Source organism: Phoca vitulina, unplaced genomic scaffold, assembly GCF_004348235.1.
Source record: "Phoca vitulina isolate PV1807 unplaced genomic scaffold, GSC_HSeal_1.0 scaffold2, whole genome shotgun sequence".
Taxonomy (NCBI): domain Eukaryota; kingdom Metazoa; phylum Chordata; class Mammalia; order Carnivora; family Phocidae; genus Phoca; species Phoca vitulina.
Window position 1 is genome coordinate 45,967,919 of NW_022589705.1, and position 11,528 is coordinate 45,979,446.

Below are 11,528 nucleotides of genomic sequence, written 5' to 3' on the forward strand. Positions count from 1 at the left end.
AATAAATAAAATCTTAAAGAAAAAAAAAAGATTATGAGAGATTTACAGTGGAAAAAAAAAGCTAGCAAATCTGGTTGAATGTGAATTTCTGCATTTATGATTGAAGCCAGAAAAAGACATTGTAGCAACTTCATGGAATATTTCACAGCTCTAATGTACATTTTTGTGCCATTATCAGCAGCATTGTAAGCTAATTGTCAAAGCTTGCCTGGTAAGCTATTAGTATCTACTGATTTGGTTACTTTTACCCCTCAACCTTTTTTTTTAATATGTAAGATTAGCAGAGTTTGGAAATAAGTAATTCAACAAGTCTGATTTGAGTATCTTTAATGAATCCTTTTCTGATATTTCACTTTTTCATAATTATATGTGATGTCTTATCAAATATTTGGCCAAATGTTTAATTATAAAATACCATTAAAGCTCCATAACTTATGCACACCTTTACCATGTTTTCTTTTATGCATGGCTTTTCTCCTTCTCTTCCCCTGTATGCCCTTGTACTATTCTGCTGATTACATGGAAGGGCCTTCTGAGAAGTACCTTAATTCTGGCAGAGGTTTTTAATCTGACATCTTATTTTACAAACTTGATTGGAATTCAGCGTATTGAATAATGGCTTGAATAGTTTGGGCCAAGCTAAAGCATTCTATTGCACAAATACCCTAAAAAAACAATCGGCTTGCCCATTTTCTACCGTGGCCCAAGGCCATCTGGGTATAAAATATCTACTTTATTGAACAGGCAGTTTTTTTAAAAATGGCTATTCTCTTCATAAATCATAATAGCATCCTCATCAGATATAGATACTACCTTACTAAATGGGCTTACCTTTTCCTTTTGTTCAGTTATGCTCCCAGAGTCATTTTTACATAGTGAATTAGCCTTGAGAAGGATGAGGTGTTGTTCATTCATCTTTTTAGTCATTCATTCCTAGGTATTGCTCTTGGTCCTTGAGACCCATACAAGGTTACAGCTGCCCAGGACATGGTCCACAATTAACTGCTGCCTTCTTAAAATTTTATTTATTTATTTACTTATTTATTTATTTATTTATTTATTTATTTATTTATTTATGTATTTACTGCTTCACATTGGAAGATCATAGAGCTACCTTTGCCATATTATGAAGTAAATACTGGATATTGCTCAAGTGTACATATAATTAGCTTCTCACTTATTTGAATTTAGGAAGTACTACTGTTCATTTGTTTAAATTTAAAGGCAAAAAAAAAACCAAAAACCTTGAAGTTGTCATAGAGATTAGTATTAAAACTTTAAAAAACATATACTGAGCACATAACCCTATTATTATTACACACCAACCTCAGTTGGACTTAATAATAAATGTGTTGGCTACTTTTATGGGTAGGTGTCAGGGCAGTGACCAAAAAGTAACTAAAAGATCCATTTATCCAAAATGACTTCTTTGACAGTCAACTCTAATACAGAAAATTTACACCATTCATTCATATATTTCTCCATTCATTTATTCACTCACTAACACCAGCTATATGCTCTGCATTGTGTTAGACAATGGGGATAAAAGGCTAAATAAAATACCCTAATCTTGATATAGAGAAGCTGACAGACTGTTAGAGAAACAGATAAATAAATTGCCAATTATAATATAATATAGGTGCTTAACAGGGAAATACAAAGCTGTGAGGTAATATATATCATATATTGTATATTCTTGGGCTTATATTGTCTATCCTAATGAAATAAAACATCTCAATGAATGCAAAAAATAATAAATTAGGCAATCAAATACTTGTCCTCATGCAAACTGTAATGATGTTTGATGAAGAAAGGGACTCTGTCTTTTGATTCACCATCATATAGAGAGTGTATGGCACTATTTGTATCTTAAAAGTCTTAACAGTGGCCTTTTTTAAGTTTCTCGCCTCCTGCATTATCCAACCTCCATTACCATCATATTACACCTAATGCCATCAGTCATAAAATTCCATAATCTCACTTCCCCATTTTCAAAGATATGCAACACAGGCCCTCCCAAGCTGTTCTATATGAAGTTCAAGCAGTTCCCGAAATTTATTTCAAATCAAATATTTATCAATTGGTGAACTTCAGCTCCCAACCAAAATTAAGCACTAAAGACTAGATTTATCCTCTTGCCTGAAATAATAAAAAAATTAAAATAACAGTGTCCAAGATATTGGATATCATCCAATAAAAAACAATGATCACTAAACAAGGTAAGCCAGTTTAGTGCTATGAAAGGTTTCTGTGGGGCGCCTGAGTGGCTCAGTCAGTTAAGCGTCTGCCTTCGGCTCGGGTCGTGATCCCAGGGTCCTGGGATCGAGTCCCACATCGGGCTCCCTGCTCAGTGGGAAGCCTGCTTCTCCCTCTGCCTGCCGCTCCCCCTGCTTGTGCTCTCTCTCTCTCTCTGACAAATGAATAAATAAAATCTTGAAAGAAAGAAAGAAAGCAAGCAAGCAAGCTTCTGTGCTGTGATGCCAGAAAGTGAACCTAGATAGAGCCTAGAAGATTCTCTAAATTGAGGAGATGAAGCTGAGAATCTGGGGAGAAAAAGGTGACTTAAAGTTCACAGGAAGGAGTCCTATAGAGGGGGAAATCTACAGAGAGAGAATTCTGAAGCTCTGCATCATGTCCCCCTTAAGTATTCTGTTGAAATATTTATCCGTCCTTTTATGTAAGCAAATTAACCAAAGCCAAGAGAATTGCCTGACTGGATTAGAGGTAACAGTGCTAGTCATCCACATAGAGCTGAGAATAGGACCTATCTATTCCCACCATGCAGACTAGAAAATCTCACGAGTGATGGAGAATTTGGTAGATGACACAGAAAAGTTTTTCCACACAGAAAAGTACTTGGACCATATTGGAAAACTGGCCTTACACTGAGCACTGCTTCAATCCCACCTAAGAAATCTTAAAACGAAACTCAAAAGGACCTGTTTTCAAAAACACTGAGTCCCAGAACAAAGCACAAGCCCATTTAAAGGAATACAAATAAATCTAGCAACCAATGAGGTAAAATTTAAAATGCCTGGTATCCAATAAAAAATTACTAGGCATGCAAAAAAGCAGAAAAATATAACCCATAATTAAGATAAAAATCAGCCAATTGACACTGACACATATGTTCTAATTACCAGAGAGGTATATTAAAACATTCAAAAATTTAAGTAGAGATATGGGAGATACAACAAAGACCCAAATAGAAATTCTAGAGATGAAAACTACACTGTCTGATATGAAAATACACTAGATGGTATTAATAACAACAACAACAAAAATGATTAATCCAAAAGAAGGCAGTAAAAAAAGGGGAAGGGAGACAAAGAACAGAAGAAATGAACAGAAAACAAATAATAAGATGATAGGTTCAAATTTAACCACATCAATAGTCACATTAAATATGAACAGTCTATATATCCCAACTAAAAGGCACATATTGTCAGACTGGATAAAAAACAAGACCAAACTATATTCAGCCAACAAGAAATTCAGTTTTAAACATAAACACATAAATAGGTTTTAAAAGATGGTTCTTTGAGAAGATCAATAAAATTGATAAAACTCTAGCCAGACTTACCAGTAAAAAAAAGGAAAAAGGTACAATTACCAATATCAGGAATGAGAGATGCAACATAACTACAGATTCTATAGATATTAAAAAAAAAATATTGAATTATTATGTACAACATTATGCCAGTATATTCACTAACTTAGATGAAGTGGATAAATTCTTTGAAAGACACAAATTAACAAATCTTATGAAATAGATATCTCAAATGAAATATATAACCTAGACTCCTATCTCTATTAAAGAAATAGAATTTGTCATTAACACCCTGTAAAAAACAAAAGCTCCAGGCTTAAATGGCTTCACTGATTAAGTCTACTGAACGCTGAAGGGAGAAATAATAGTAATTCTGTACAAAGTCTTACAGAAAAGTTAAGAACTGATAATTTCCAACTCATTTTTCAAAGCCATCATAAACTAGACAAAAACATTACAAGAAAAAATACAGTATAGACCAATATCTTACATGAATGTAGATGTAAAAACTCAAATAGAATCTAAAAGTTGATAAAAATGATAATAAATGTTTCTGGGTTATCCTAGAAATCCAAAGTTCCTTTAATATTCTGAAAAAATATAATTCACCATATTCAAACTAATAAATAATATTCACATGATAATCTTAATGAATACAGAAAAAGCATTTGACATAATCTAACATCCATTCCTGATTAAAAAAACCTCAGTAAGTAGAAAATTTACTCAACCTGATAAAGGACATCTATGAAAAAAGCTATAGGTAATATCATACTTTATGGTGAAAGACTCAATATAAGATCAGGAACTAGACAAGAATGTCCTATCTCACCACTTCTATCCAACACTTTCCTGGAGGTTCTAGCCAGTGCAATAAGACAAGAAAATAAAAGAAATAAAAAGCATCTAGATTGGAAAGGAAGAAGTAAAACTGTCTTTATTTATAGCAACATGATTTTCTATTAGAAAATACGATGGAATCTACTTAAAAAGTGGCTAAAATAAATGAGTTTAGAAAGACTGCAGGATACAAGATCAATTTACAAAAATTAAATTTATTTCCATATGCTGGTGCCTAACAAGCAGAAATTCAAATTTAAAAAACTACCATTTACAATAGCATAAAATATTTAGTAACTACTTACTAAGTCCTGGACTTTACCATACAATGACAAACAGGGGCACTGTCTCAAGAAACTCTCTAAGTAGGGAAACAAACACAAAAACAGGTAATACACTGTGATAAGTAAAGGAATGAAGATATGTGTGGACATTCAGTCAATTGTTAACAACTTTCTCCTATTAGTAAACCTATTTTCCCTTTGTCTGAGAATGAGCCATGAGCAATCTAAAATTTCATAAACTGGATTAGCACAACCAGGATTCCTAATGCTATTAGAATAGCTCTTTTTCTGATGTTCATGTGCCTGAAGTTAAGAGGATAAGTCATTCCTAATCCACGTTTAAGATTCTTTTGTCTAATAAACCAGTTCTCTGGCCCAGAAAAGGGGGGGAAAAAGTCTGGTTCTAAGAGATTTCAGCTGCCCATTCTTTGCATTTGTACCAACCGGCAGAACCAGAGAATTTAAAGCAGACTAAGGCCTTAAATAGCTGAGGCACCATTAGTCCATTAGGGCTGGCCCAGATCCTCTTTTGTGCTTTTTGTGTGTGTGTGAATCAAGAGCTAATTAATTTAAGACCATAATCAAGATTTTAAGGAAAATATTTTAAATTCTTTAGAGAAAACAAACCCAAATCCTTACTCATTCATTTACTAGCACAATTTTAAGACTGTTCTTGTGCTCAATTCCCTAAGGCAGTTCTTTTAGTAACCTATACTAACTTGGCTGAAAAACAAGTTTTATTGAGTTCTTATACTGATGCCCTAAGCATACAGGATCTACCTTTTTAAGATATCAGATGTCAAAACATCACACCCAAGCCAGGGACTACAAACAACTTAAACTATTACTCACACAGGTATGTGCAAACAAGGGGGATTCCCTGAGTGATGAGCAGGACCCACCAGTAAGAGGGCAGTCTGATATCTACTAGAGAGGAGAGAAGAGAGAGTGTGCATGGCCAGGGGACTTTATGTATCTCTCCTTCCCCATGACATTTTTTAATGATGCCAGGGCAGTCTTAGTTTTGGCAGTGATGGGGAGACAAGAGGGCAGGATAGGTTGCCTCGTTGTGATTTACGGAGGTGCAGCAGAAGTGAATGCAGAGCTTTTGCTAGTCTATTGGTTTTCATCCTGGGGGAGCAGATGGGGTGGCTGCCAGTTTCCATCCTGACAGGTGTTGGATGGTTTAGCCAAATGTCAATGTGCTGGGTGAATTTAATTTGTTCAGCAATAATCCAAGAAGCTTACAAACTAAAGTGGAAGACAGACATACTAACAAATGAAACAACATAATGTGATATATACAAAAGTGGACTTACATAAAAGTTTCCCAAAAAGTACAAAAGAGAGCATTCTATCTGAGGCATCACCTGAAGGTGATGCTCTATCAGGGTTGTGACAGAAACTAGGCATTTACCAGATGGCAAGGGAAGCAAGGGAATTCCAAGCAAAGGAGCTAAACTGTATGAAGAAAGGGAAACATGAAATGGTACACAATTGATGAGAAGCAATGAAGAGTTTGGTACTGCTGGAGCACAAAAGAAAGGAGAGAGTGGCAGATGAGGACACAAAGACATAGGCAGGGATCAGGGTGTAGGGGACTTTATAGCTGTGCTAAAGTGCTTGGACTTTATCTGGTAAGTAATGCAAACCTCTTGAAAGGCTCTAAGAAGGGACATGGTCTAATTTTCCTTTAAGAAGAATGACTCCAGCAGTGTTGCTGAGGAATAGCTGAAGACACAGATTAGGGACAAGTGAGCTGGGAAGCTTCCAGGAGCATCTATCTACAAGGAGCACTAAAATATTATTGAGCATGTAATAAAATCGAGAAAATAATATTTACCAGAACTTACACATGTAGTTGGAAGTAATGTTTATAAGAATGCAGACTGGAATCAGTCTGAAATCAGACTGCTCTGGTTTGAATCCCACCTCCACTGAGCAAGCAAGTTCCTTCAGGGTAAGGAGGATCAGAGGTGCGACAGGAGGGGAGAAGAATGGACAAGTAAGTCATAGGGAGAAGATGAATATCTTACAGCATCTGAAATTTAATCAGGAACTCTTGATATACCAATTTCCACTCAACCATTCCTCCCCTAAAGTCTTAAAGAACAGTTTAAGTTCAGTTACTAAAAATCCTATTTAGTTCTCCTGTGTATCCAAATACAAAAACGGCCCTAATTCTTCATCTCTCCCTGTATCCATGACCTTGGTATGTGACACTATAGTTCTCACTAAAGGCAGAGGCTATTTTCATACCCCTTGAGATATGGGCTGGTCTCATGACTTGTTTTGGCTAACAGAAGGTGGTGGAAGTGATAGTGTTATCAGTTCTGAGCCTAGCCCTTAAGCAGCTTTTTGTATTTCTATTTGCTCACTTTCATTTCTGTCATGGGCAGGAGAATATGCCCAGGTTACCCTACTGGACAAACACATGTGGTAAAGCCAATTTATCCCACTCATCCCATCTGAGACCTGGAGATTAGCCAACAGCCAGGCAAATCCAATTATGAGGGCAGATCCAGCCAATATCAGCAAATCTACCTAGCCAACCAACCCAGGCCCTGACTGTTGGAGGACACTGAGGTTTGATGTTTAATTTTTATGTTACAGTAGATAAGTGATAGGCCCCATGACCCCATTTTCTTACATCCCAGGCATATCAATTAACATAACACAAAATCCTATACTTCTACCTACAAAACAGCCCTCAAATCTATCCACTTTTTTTCCATCTGCATTGCTCCACTCTAGACTGAGAACCATCACCACCTCACCTGAACTATTACGGCTTTCTCTAGTTCCACTCCAGACACTTACAATCTGTTTTTCAAATATCAGGGAGAGTGATGTAAGTCAGATCACCTCAGTCATTCCCCTGTTCAAAACCCTTTAATTTCTTCGTATTGCTCTCAGAATACAATCTAATCCAAGCTCTTCACCATGATCTCTAAGCTCTGCATGGTCTGCCATGTGCCAGGATGAAAAAGTAGCTTGTATTATACTCTCCAAAATGGTTTCTTCCAAGAAATGTGGAATCAGTTCCTATTAAGAAATCTCTGCCTGAAGAAGGGTGTCTTACTGTTCCAATTCATGGAATACTATTTTGGTAAATGTACCAAAATATATCAAAATTAAACAGTTTCAATGGGATATTACTCAGCCATTAAAAAAGTGAAATCTCATGGGATGCCTGGGTGGCTCAGTAGGTTAAGCGTCTGCCTTCGGCTCAGGGCATGATCCCAGGGTCCTGGGATTGAGTCCTATATCTGGCTCCCTGCTCAGCTGGGAGCCTGCTTCTTCCCCTCACTCTGCATGCTGCTCCCCCTGCTTGTGCTCTCTCTTGTGCTTTATCTCTCTGGCAAATAAATAAATAGTCTTTTTTAAAAAAGTGAAATCTTGCCATTTGCAACAATGTGGATGGAGCTAGAGTGTATTATGCTAAGTGAAATAATTCAGTAAGAAAAAGACAAATACCATATGATCTCACTCACATATGGAATTTAGGAAAGAAAACAGATGAACATATGGGGGGGGGGGAGCAAAGGGGAAACAAACCATAAGAGACTCTTAACAATGGAGAATAAACTGAAGGTTGATGGAGAGAGGTGGGGGGTGGGGGATTGGCTAGATGGGTGATGGGTATTAAAGAGGGCACTTACGATGAGCACTGGGTATTGTATGTAAACGGTAAGTCACTGAATTCTACTCCAGAAACCAATATTGCACTGTAGGTTAACTAACTAAAATTTAAATTTAAAAAAATGAAAGTTTCTTTGGCAGATATATAAATAGAACGTGAAGATCTGACTTTTCCAAACAACAAAAAATTAAAGTGGAGAATAAGAGGAGAGGATGAAAGAAAAAGTAACAATAGATTGGTGATCCAGTGTATAACAATGAAATGACAGAAAAATACATATAGACTTGAGAAAGAGGTCCACATTTTGGGTGTTAGAAGTTAAGAGGTCAAAACAATACTTTGGAAAGGATATAGCCCAGCTGTTCTCTGACTTCACACCAAGAGAGAATACATAGAAATGGGCTGCCCTGCAGTAAGAGGTGTTAGCTGGAAGATTAGATATGAAATCAAACTCCCTATGAATGAGCATTGGTAAATACCACTTAATATTTGTATAGAGGGTACTTTGTGCTAAAAAATGTTTTTGCATATTTTCCTTGTTTTATACCTGAAGAACTCAGGGTTCCATGAGGATCAGTGCACAGTAATTAGCTTTCATTCTGACTTTAATCAAGCATGTCAACTTGATGATTCACATGATCCATGAGCCTATACGTCTTCCAGGAATGAATCGCTATGATTTGTATTTTTAAAATGGCCCTCAAGCCGCTGACTTCTAGGATTGAAATAGGCTGGAGAATAAAGGCTACCACAGATGCAAAACTAAATACAAAAATCACCAAAATCCATTCCTACAATTAAGCAACGTGGCTATGGCCGCAGAACACCCAGGGCAGCACAGGAACACGTACGAAAGGCATTTGGTGCAGTCATGGTCACCAGTCAGGTTGGTTTTCATCGCCCAGAAAATGCTCTTCAATAGAAAATGCAGGTTGTCAATGCTTCATCACTCAGCTGGTGTAGGTTTTCTAGCACCTGGCTGCCACAAAGCCTCTGCTTTGGCCCCTTTCAATGGGAGGTGAAAATGAAGAAAAGCAGCTGGGTTCTGACATTCCTGGAATTTCTCTTCAGGGGATTGACAGTGTATAGGTATCACAACATGGCCCATAATTCTATTCAAGAGACACTTCTGAGAAAACAAAATCCAACAGAAATAGTGCAAGAGATAGAAATTCCTTTGAACATCGCCTCCCAAACTGCCTACTCTGCCTTCTCTCACTCTGCTCCCATCACCAGATATCCTCTCCATCTTCTCTGGGTCCACACCCTGCCAGTCCTTCAGATGCCAACTCGCTCTACTTCCCTATGAAGCCTTCAAACTATTACAGCCCCCAGTCATCTTTTTAACAAATTTATCAAAATCAGAATTCATTCTCTCTGCATCTCTAAAACATCTCTCCGTCTCTCATACACACACACACACACACACACACACACACACACACACAGTGTATACTTTCTCAAGTACTTGTACCATATTTCAATCCAGAAACCAAGCGGTCATCCTTTCTCTACCTTTTATTTCCTCAGTGTACTTACCAAGCACAAAATGTGATCAGTCCTTTTCTGAAATATCTCTTGAATCTTACCATTCATATCCAACCCCAATGCATCACATCAGTTACCTTCACTTGTTTGGTCTCTGATTTATCTTGCCCAAATCTCCCATTCCAATATATTATATACAATGTAATCAAAGTAGTCTTAATAAAATGCAAATCAGATGGTATTACTCTTCTGAATACCACATTCCAGTGATTCCCTCTGTTCTCATGATATGGGTCTCAATTTCTTTACACAGTTTACAAAGCTTTACAAAATCTGGCCTATGGTCATCTCAAATCTGGCTCCATCTTTTGCCATTTCCCCAAATCACATTCACTTCTAGACTTTGGTGAATGCTACAAGCTATGTCTGAACACTCTTCTCCCTGCCCTTTGACTAGCTAACTTTTACATACTCTCCTTATCTCAGCTTAGAGACTTCCTCAAAAATCCCTCTGGGACCTCCATATACCAATATAGATGTTCATCCTATGTGATACTACAGTATCCTATATTACCATCATTTTATAGAGACAGAGCTCTTAGTTGTAAACAATGAAACCAATTTCAGTTAATCAAGCAGCTACACAAATAATTTTAATATTAGGTAGCTAACAGAATCTCTGATATGGCTAAAGGATGGGGTTTGGAGAATACCAGGCCAGTGATAATACTCCAGGCTCCACAGTAGAATGGCTCCCCTGGAGACACTGTGACAGCCTTGGATGGGCAGAGACCTAGCTGGTGCTGGGCACCAGGTGCTACTACTAGTACCTCTGCCCCTTCCTCTGATTGGTGAAGCCCCAGTCACATGCTTTTGCCCTCACTGCAAGGCAGGCTGGGAAATGAAGCTCCTATCTTCTATCTTGGGAATGCTCAGGTTGTTTTACTGAGGAGGTCTAGGGTTAACAGTCATAACTACTTCTTAAATTCAAAATGGATAAAGGGTTTCTCAAAAAATGTTAAAGTTGTCAGCTGGTATGGTAGATACTTTGTTTCCAGGGACTCCTTTGGGCAGCACCATGTCTGTGCTGACAAACAACTAAGGCTGATGGAAATGTGAAGGAAATAGTGCTATCTACTCTCTGAGGGCAGCACACATACCAGTGAACAGGATGGTGAGGTGCAGAACAAACAGGCACTAGTGAAAAATGAGGAGATGAAAAGAGTTTCAATCCCAGCAAATCTAAAGGACATAAAATCCTCAGCCTGGTGGCACCTGGGTGGCTCAGTCGTTAAGCATCTGCCTTCGGCTCAGGTCCCAGGGTCCTGGGATCGAGCGCCGCATCGGGCTCCCTGCTCGGCGGGAAGCCTGCTTCTCCCTCTCCCACTGCCCCTGCTTGTGTTCCTGCTCTCGCTATCTCTCTCTGTCAAATAAATAAATAAAATCTTAAAAAAAAAATCTTCAGCCTCATTGTAACTAGGGTGATGAATGGGGCCAATAAGGCGAACAGAGAGGGTTGGAGGTGCTACAACGTGTTTCCGTAACACTCCATACTTGTTCCAATCATAACACTTATAAAATGTTATTGAATAGTTTGTTAGTATCCTGTTGTCCTTGCAGAGTGACAACATCTGTGACGACAGGGACGGCGCCCATCTGTCTGGCCCAGAGACGATATGTAATAGATGTTTTAAAAAATAAGTAAGTGAAGGAATTCATGAGA